This window comes from Paralichthys olivaceus, chromosome 10 (assembly GCF_024713975.1).
Source record: "Paralichthys olivaceus isolate ysfri-2021 chromosome 10, ASM2471397v2, whole genome shotgun sequence".
Classification (NCBI taxonomy): Eukaryota; Metazoa; Chordata; class Actinopteri; order Pleuronectiformes; family Paralichthyidae; genus Paralichthys; species Paralichthys olivaceus.
In genome coordinates, this window is record NC_091102.1 from 1,055,001 (window position 1) to 1,065,084 (window position 10,084).

The 10,084-nt window shown below is 43.6% G+C and overlaps 1 protein-coding gene across 1 annotated transcript in view; it reads right to left on the reverse strand.

Annotated features, from left to right (window-relative positions):
* LOC109644100 (ADP-ribosylation factor-like protein 4C) overlaps window positions 1-9,662 on the reverse strand; it is a 12,624-nt gene extending 2,962 nt beyond the window's left edge. The window contains exons 1-4 of the mRNA XM_069533366.1: window positions 9,647-9,662; window positions 8,798-8,903; window positions 7,328-7,612; window positions 5,785-5,916 (exon numbers count right to left, since the gene is read on the reverse strand). The gene's annotated coding sequence lies outside the window, so the exon portion shown is untranslated. The remainder of the gene's footprint in view (window positions 1-5,784; window positions 5,917-7,327; window positions 7,613-8,797; window positions 8,904-9,646) is intronic.
* Window positions 9,663-10,084: the final 422 nt, after the last annotated feature.

Here is a 10,084-nt window from a genome sequence, read left to right on the forward strand (position 1 = left end):
TGTAGGTCCTCACAAACATGTAAGTACAGGAACACACACACAGAGTTCCAAGAGGCAGCTGTTGCGTGTTACAACAAACACGCAGTGAACATGTGTGCACACGTTTCCAGCCTCTTCAGTTTTCTCCTTCATCACTATTCCAGAGAGGAAACCTGCAGGAGCGCCTCCTCCCACCTCCTCTTCTCTCAACACACAGGTTTCTATCTGAGAGAGGACACACACACACACAGACACGCGCACACACACACACACACACACACACACACACACACACACACACACACACACACACACACACACACATTCGCTAACCCGTCACCATCAGAATAGTCCTCACAAAGATATGTGAACACACACTAAGGTTTCGGTGTCGTTGTGGGGACCGTCGGCTGCAGTGATGGAGAATGATTCATGTCCAGAGATGTCGTTACTGCGGCTGCAAGGAGCAGCATAAATAAACTCAGGTGACATCAGCTTTGTTGGGTATTGTTATTTTCACAGTCATGCAGAGGAGCCATTAAAACACACACACACACACACACACACACACACACACACACACACACACACACACACACACACACACACACACACACACACACACACACACACACACACAGCTGCAGTATAAAGACATTTCTCTCATTATATAAATCTGTATGTTTTATATTTCTAATATTTCAGAGTTTATTTCATAATGAATCTGTTTTATTTTGATTAAAATCCTTTCAACTAAATGCTAATATTAGCATGTCACCAGAATCTCATGAGCCCATTCATAGCATGTAACCTTTAGCATGTTTAAATGCACATACAATAGGCACGTTAACTCTGTAGTGCAAAACATTAATCATGTTATTAGCACTGTGTCGCGCCCATCTTAAGCATGTTAGAATGCACATGCTCAGTGTCGGCCTGCTGACTTAGTGTAGAACATGTAGAATGTTTTCATGCTAACATCAGCAGAAACACTCACATGCTGTTATTTTGAAGAGGAGCAGATGTAGAAAAGATTCTGTACACGTGGACGTTTATTCACGTGTTGACGAGCGGAGACTCACACGTATGATAAGAGTTAACGTGTTCTCAGGCTTGTTGTCGTGCTCCTGCTCAGTTTCCTGATTCCCTCCTCTGTCGACTGCAGCTCTGTGAAGACTCATGAAGATTTCATGCTGTTGTTTGAGGATATTAAACTTTCACATATGAAGCTCAAAGTGGGTCGCAGCTGTACAAGTGAAGGATGTTCAGTCGCTGTTATTTCCATAATTGCTGCTGTGGAAGGTAATTTGATAAATAAAAGTCCGGATGTTAATGTTTCATAGCTCATGAATGAATAATGGAGGACGGTACAGTGAGGGTTGGTTTCACTCTCAAAGACAAAGAGAAGGTTCTATGATCGTGAAGAAATAAAAAGTGATGTCGGATCAGACAGTTTGTGTGTCTGAGACTCTGAGTCTGATCTGAGGACGTCTCAACACTGATTAAACATCCCGACGCACTAACGACCCTGAAGTGTTCACTTTTTAAACTTTAAGCTCTTTTCATCTGCAGTTGTGTAAGAAGAACAGAATTGGTCTGCGGCAGCCATGAAAGATGAATGATGCAACCAGGCTCCTCGGCAGTGAAATCATGTTTGAACGACTTGTGGGTCTGTGGTTTTCAGAGCTGAGCTCACACTTGAATCGTCAGATTCAATTGCATTCAAAACTCTGTACATGAAAAAATATCGGGGGGGGACATCGACGACACTTGACACTTCACCTCCGACTGCTCCACTGAGCTCCGTCTTAATGGCTCCTTCCTTCAAGCTGCTTCAGAGAGATAAAAGCGTCTCTTTCAGAAACCTCCAACAGTCTTCAGGTATAATGGAAACTGACAAGAGTAGTTCAGCTCTGTGAAGAGAGGACTGGAGAAGCCGCTCGGATAAAGAGAGAGAGAGTTGTAGGCCAGAATGAAAGAGAAGGAAACTCGGCCTGAAGTCTTCTTTCATGCTTCACCTCTCCTCTGAAGTGCTGCTGGTGGAACTGGAGTTTTCTTTTCATATGTGCAAACAAGCCACCGGGCGTTTTAAACGAAGAATATTGAACCCAAGTTTAATTCAGAGCGAGAAACATCGAGAATAATCAGTCAGTGATAATAACGTGAGTGATTCTCAGACCTGAGGAGGAAAAAACCAACTCAGAAGAGTTCACTCGGAGGTCTACGAGTCCCTGACGTGCAGTCCAGCAGATCTCACTCAGAACCAGTCCTTTAAACAAGCCCGGTGTTCTAACAGGTTCTTTCTCTAACACTTCCACCACGTTCACTGGAAAACTGTCATCATGTTCACAAACTAACAAACAAGGGGTGAGAACATAACCTCCAATGTTCACTTAACCCAAAACACTCATTTGCATAATTCGCTTCACTTGCTTGAGTTGAAGTAATTTAACTATTTTAACTTGAGTGATGTGATGTCACGAAAGCCAATCAGCATTGAGAATGAGACTCTCAGGAGGCAGGTCCTGGTCCGAGGCAGCAGGTCAACAAACTGGCCCTGAGCTGTGTGCGCCTCATATATATATGAAGCATATATATATATATATGAGGCGCACAGAGAACTCATGTTAAAACCAGTGGCCCATGTTGAAGAGGAAGACAAGAAGAACCTGCTTTAACAAGCTGATGAAAATTTAACACACGACTTTTACTACAGCACTAAAACACTGGAGATAAAGATTTATGAAACAGCTTCATAGAAACAGCTTCATAGAAACAGCTTCATAGAGCACACAGTCATTAACATCTTAACGCTTCATCCTCGAGGGAGCAGGAATGGACTTTTTTCACAGAAGACATTTTGACGTCACAGCAAAACAAGTGTAAATGTTAAAACTAACTTCGGCTGTATGCTAATGTTTGATCCAACACAGAGAAGATGTTTAATAAAACCAGCGGCTGCAGACGACTTCAATCAACTTAAAGATTTGTTTCTGGGTTTCTGAGGTTTAAACACATGATCACGTTGGAAACATGTTTTCACTTGGAGATCAGATGAAGGATCAGTTTATTATCTTGTTAGTTTAAAAAAGTTCTTATTTATATGTATTTTACTTTCTTAAAATCAAATCATGCCACTGTTTGGTTTGTTCTATCATTTATTTTTTCTTCATTGAACTTGATGCCTCTCATCTTGTGCTGGAACTACACATTTGTTTATTTCAGGTATTTTATTTTGCTCGATTTGTCTTTTTGATTTTATTTCAAACTGTCTTTAGAGCATTTTTATACGTTAAGCACATGTGTGTAACAATTATATTATTTTCATTGAAACATTTCTGTTAGAAACTTTCAAATGGATAATTTTATTAAACTTTTTATTTGCCAAATCAATTAATATCTAATATCTAAACACTATCCGAATATTAAGGTGTATCGTGGTGTTCTGTGTTCCAGCTCTTAGACGGATCCCTGGGCTGCAGTTGTGTGTGTTTTGTGTTGACGTCGTCTGAGGAACTCTTGCCCTCTGCTGCGCCACGCACCAGGAATTCATCACCTCCATGAAGAAACAAAAGGTCTGAATCGACTCCAGTCAGACAGAACGAAGACAACAGCATCGCTGAGTCGTGTCTCTGCAGCCGCAGCCAGAACAACCTTTCTCTAAACGTTTCTGCAGAACCTCGAGCACGACGCAGTGAGCGCTCGTTAACATGTTGGATACCAACGAGAAATGGTGATTGAAAAATGAATGGCTGCAGGTGTCAGTGAGAGTCCAGAGGAGAAATCTGTAAAAGACCCAAACTGAGTCTGATTCTGAGTGAAGACCTGAATGTTCAGGTCCGTTCCAGTTTCATTTCAACAAAGACATCAGTGATCTCCTGAACCGGCTGAGCACACAAGACGTCAATACAAAGGAGCAAATGGTACGTGTGTGTGTGTGTGTGTGTGTGTGTGTGTGTGTGTGTGTTTCCATAGACTGAAGGTAAAAAAGATCAGTGACTGTAAATAACAAACTTGTATTTCTAGTAATTTGCTCTCTTCAGGTGAATGTAAATGTTTTCTGAACATCGTTCCTTCAGCTCTCACATCGTTCAGAAAACTGTGAAGCTCTCAAAACATTTTCTGTTTACTGCTCTTCTGACACTCTCGTCCTGATGCGTTTCAATCTTTACCCGCTTCCTCCCGTGCACATACACAAACACACAAAGGTTGCCATGGAGATCTGCATGCTGTGCTCTGAGGGTTGCCATGGCACCAGTGTTTACTGGGGAGGAGAGGGTTTTGTTGGCGCTGTGGTCGTCCTGCCTCCTGCAGCAGCTCATATTAATGAAACCGTTTGTGCTTGTGCCTGTTGGATGTTTACTGAAATGGATCATATTGACTGACGTCGAGGGGGGAGGAGAGTGTGGGTGAGACGGAGAGTAAAGAGAGGGGTGGTGATCTGATGACTGAAAACAACCCGAGTGTCAGAGCTGAGCAGAGATCCCAGGAGGGATGAGAGGGAGGGAGGCAGCGATGTGCAGCGCTACAACCCCCAAAATATCACTTATTATTCAGTCACGCTGATTTCAGCCGTTAGTCCTCCAAATCTAAAACCTCCCTCTGTGCTGCTGTGAAAAGTTAAAGTGAGTCAGAGGAGAACACACTGATCCTCAGACACAACTTTACACCTGATAAACAAATACAGAGTTTATACAACTTAACTCTCAGACAAAGACCTTAATGAAAGAAACTGAAGTTCTATGTCAAGTCTGACATGTATGAAGGAATATCAGTCACCAAGCAGACAAATGTTTTACATCTGAAAACTGGGGTTTTAACGAACGCCCTCTCACACCAGGAAGAGAACGAGAACGTGACACATTGAACTTCCTGGCGTTAGCGTGTTTGTCACCGGAACAACGTACAACAGCATTTTTTTTTTTTCTCGTCGTGCAAAATGCGACACTGGCCAGTCAGCGATGTGAGGGAGCTTCTTAGTCTTTTTTAAGAGGGTTTACTTTGGTGACGGATCAGGAGTCTCCACAGGTTTGTAACCAGGCAGCCCGGCACACTGAGCTGCTGATGAGCTCAGGAAACAGCAACACAAATGGAAAGAGATGAGGATCTCTGGATATAAGAAATAAATCAGGATTGAGTATGAAATGTTCCGTTCTGATGCTCTCTGCTGATAAAAGACATTTTTAGGCTCGTCTCCAGTGCAATCCTGATGAAATGTCCTTATCTCTGGAAAACCTCCTCCTCGAAACCAAGCCGGGCTCAAACCAGAGGTTTCCTAGGAGACACGCAGCTAACGTCACCCACTGTGCAGCTCTGTTTTCAGAGAAGGCAGCTTCGTTCAGCTGGTTCTGTGTAATGTGCTGTATTCTCTCCATCCGAAACAGCGTCCGGGCTCTTTCCACTTTCACCTTCACGACCTGTCCTCAACAGCAAATCCAACAAAGGTCCAAACCCCTGGTCTCAGACCAGTGAGTGTCAACACGAGTCACTAATCGATGTTCTCTGTTCCCTCGAGCACGGTGAAGCTCAGTGACCCCCTCCATCGATAGTTTTAAGCATGAATCCAGGATTATTAAATTCATCTGTGACGCTTCAGTCAAGTTTTCTTACAACAAACAGAACTTGTTAAACTTACGACATGTAAATTCAGCCACTAGGGGTCTGTGAAGCAGCGCGGGATCATGGGAGATGTTGTCTTCACTTTCCAAATGAGAGAGTATACACACACACACACACACAGTTTGGGGGGGGGGGGTCTGACAGAGCACACAGAGCGAGGTCCTGCCAGGTTTCGATCGTACTCACCTTTCTCATCAAAGAGCTGCACAGAGAACAAACACGCTTCTGTTCTCTCACGTCAGCAGAGACACAGACTCCTGTGGCAGAGAACACGTCGGCTCATGTTCAGTTCTTCAGCTGGAGACAGGTCCGAATATTCTGAGACGGACAAAGACACACGATTAACATGAGACTTTACAGGCAACACGGACGTCACCAGACGAGTGTAGTCAACAGTAACATTAGCATGCGACGCTAGCCTACAGTTAGCTAGAGGCTGAAGTCCAGTCAACACCAGGCGACTTGCCCTGCAGCTGAAGTACTTCACTATATTAAAAACTCATAAGGACCATTAGGTTATATGTGTTATGTAAATGTTTTTAAGTTTTGTAAGTTAAGTGAACTTTAAACAGTTAATGTGTTGAATTGTCCAATCAGATGTTTGTTTTCAGAACCATATTAAACGGATCGATTTAACAGCGTAACCTTTGAAACGTATTGATTTAGGAAAAACCAACGATAACAAGATGTTACAAAACAATTAAACATCAGTTAAAGCAGAGAATATAAAAATCTGTGTTTTTCAGCAGATGCTCGTTCGTTTAGAGTCGAGCTCTGCTGAGCTGTGTCCGTCTTAAAAGTCCCCGAGGGTCAATACATTTCCATCCATCTGAGACATGAGGCGACTACATGAACACAGCAGCTTCAGTCTGACGCTGTCAACTAAGATGTCCTCCAGTAAATGACGGACAGCTCCCTCTGCTCACAATCACTCTGATCCCCTCGTCTGCATTCAGGAGATAACTGAAAACAAACAGCTCAATGAATCTGCTATGAACCAAAACCAGCAGCTAGAAGAGAAGAGGAGCTGTGAGCGACTCATCAGACATGGAGTCATTTCATCAACCGTTTGATTTCAACACTGATTAGTGCAACTCTGTAAAATCACTGTAAATGTCACATCACAGCTGAATCAACTCTGATCTCTCCAAGACTTTATTTACTGGAGAGTCTTCAAATGCTTCACGTCTCTAAAGTTGTGCGACCTCAACTAAAAGCTTCTGTTCATCAGTGCAGCAGAAGAAATGATCAACAATCTCATAGTTTTTTCATTCTGCAAAATAAACCCAAACCACATTGAGCCAATAGATTTTTAAATACAGAAACAAGAAGTATTTCTTAACCCTCAATAAGCCATTTGAAGTGAATCTTTTTAAATATGAACTCTTTCCCCAGCTCCTCTCCCGACGCTCTGTGGCACCACTGATCGTTATCGAGTCGTCATCGCCAGTGTTCAACAGGAAGAAGAAGGAAACAGAGGAGTTGAGTTTCAACTGCAAAAACAATGAACCTTCTGAACATGATGGTTTTATTTCAGATGTCCTGTTGTTACATCATGAGCGAACAGTGTGAGGAGGCCTCAGCAACAGTCAGAGGTTCATTCACCCGGTGACAACTCAGAATAGTTTCTATCACAAGTGTGCCTCTGCTCACTTCAGCCAAAGCAGCATTAAGAAGTTGAAATGAGTTTCAGATGAGACAGGATATCACTGGAGGCCATTAAACTCACCTACTCAAGGAGACAGCAGGAGCAGGAAAAGTTCTTATTTTTCAGGGCCACATTTTTGGAGACAGAAGAAAATGGTTTCATTAAGCATCTCCGAGGATCGGGGGCTGAGTGGTTGATCCAGACGTTGACCTTTTCCTCAGCGGCGGCTGAAAACTGCCACAGTGAAATGACGGCACGGTGATAAAAAATAAATGAGTCAAATCACAGCGAGCCGCTTCCCGCCGGAGTCTCAGCTGCAGTTTAACTGACATTTGGCCGCTGGTGTTGACAGACGGAGCCGTCGCTCTGTGAGGAAAAACAAAACCAGCACAATCATCACGTTAGACGTGACTGGATTCTTTCATCGCTTCGTTTACGATCACCTGCAGAGAAAACTGAAGTAAACATCGTCCAATAAAAATATGTAGAAGACACATCAGGAGCAGCCACGTCCGTCCACAGTCACTCAGCTGTCGTTTGCAGTAGAAGATGTGTTTGGTGTCATCTCCTGCTGAACTGAATATTAACATATGAACACTTGACATGTGAGCTGAGCATAATGTGAACCCACTGTGATCTCTGACCTGCACACACTAACGTCATGATTCTCCTGCTGGACGTGTCTTCATTGTTAAATCTGAATTAAACACATTTTAAACTGGGATCAAAACTTTGTGGTTATGATTAAAATAATAATCATAATTAACTGATGGGAACAGTGACAGTTTCTGTATTTGGGATTTTTGGATGGAGAATTAATTTCGGCAACATTCCCACATAAAACCCCACCGTTTATTAAAAGTGCACAAATCGAACCCGAGAAGAGAAACAACCAGTTGAGTTTGTGATTGAAGAGAAAAAGTGATCCTGCTTCACAAACAGCTTTATGGAAATATATCGCTCAGCAAGTGAGCAGAGAAGGAGCCAGAGACATGAAGACTCCGTCCTTTATAACACTGAGCTGCATGAACAACCACTGCGACTTTAAACTTCCTGTCTGATCTGCAGGGTCTCACGAAGCGCTACACAAAAATCCACTCGCATCTGACAAGAACAACATTTCAACCCTGAGCCAAGCAAACGGCTGTTCAAAGCCAGACCTCAGAGCTCTAACAGTGGGGACGTGTTGAACAGGACAAGGAGAAGTCAACATGTTGAATGAGCGGCCTCCAGAGTCTCCTCTTTGGACAGATTATCCCTGGATTCCGAAGCTGCGTGCTGCTCGGTGAGCCCCGTCACCCTGGGGGAGCTCATTACCAGCGCTGCAGGCTGGGATCTGAAGCATGTCAGCCCCAACTCCTGCCTAATTAATTCCACTGCTTTTGGCTCCTTTTTTCTCCTCCATTAATCTGTGTATTTAATTAAGGTCTCCTGCTTTGACGGCACAGAGAGCGAGAGGCAGAGAGCGGCGGAGGAGAGGAGTGGGAACATTGAAGGAGGGAGAGAAAATGAGTTAACAGATAAATCTTGTTTAGAAATCCTCCCAATTACCAAAGTAAAGATGCAGGCCTCCGCCCACCGAGACGCTGATCCTGCTCATTTCTACGGATCAGCTCCGGACACTTCCTGGAACCTTTCCGGCCTCCGAGCACCAAGTCTGAGAAAAGAGCAGAAGAAGAGTTTGAGTCTGTTTGAGCTCCAGTTCTTCTCCTCAACGTTTCACACAGCGAAACATCAGAGTCGCTCTCAGACTGAAAACTGAGTTCAACGTCCCGATTCCAGATCACATGAACCAGGACACACAACCAGGACACACAACCAGGACACACAACCAGGACACACAACATACAAACAACCAGGACCCACAACAGACACACAACCAGGAGACACAACAGACACACAACCAGGACACACAACCAGGACCCACAACCAGGACCCACAACCAGGACCCACAACCAGGACCCACAACAGACACACAACCAGGACACACAACCAGGACACACAACAGACACACAACAGACCCACAACAGACCCACAACAGACACACAACCAGGACACACAACCAGGACACACAACAGACACACAACAGACACACAACAGACACACCTGAGCCGACCTGCTGCCTCCTGTTAAAATGGCTGCCGCTCTAATTAAGAGCTAATAGATGCTAAACACTAGTAAACAGGAAACACCAGTAGATTTTACAGTTAGCATTAGCATTAGCACACATAATGTAGGGTTCCATTAGTTCTGATTATTATTGATCTCTTATTTCTCTAACGAGCTAACAAGCTAACAAGGCTAACTGTGTGTGTGTGTGTGTGTGTGTGTGTGTGTGTGTGTGTGTGTGTGTGTGTGTGTGTGTGTGTGTGTGTGTGTGTTGGAAACAGGTGAACTCACCTGAACACGTCAGCTGTCCCCCGGCAGTGACGTGAAACTGTCCGCCATCTTGTTCCTCCTGCCCTGAAGGAGGCGCTACAGGAAACACTAGGCCGAACATGTACACACGTTTAATTAATCATCACGTGTTTGGGTTAAACAGCTGTTTGATTGACACCACGTGACGGACACTCAAAGAATTATGTCACAATTAAACTGATCAATAATATTCACCAAACGAACTGAAGCTTCTTTAATTTAAAACGAATTAATTATTTAATTTGAACACAAGCTTCTCACATCGCTTCCTGCTGATTGTTATTCCTCTTATATTAACTTTTCTAGTTTTGCTGTTTTAAAAAGATATAAATACAGTTTACTTTAATATTAGTATGTAGAGACTCCGTCACTGTTGCAGGCTTATGAAGAACAACAACAACATCTGTGAGAAATCCCAGA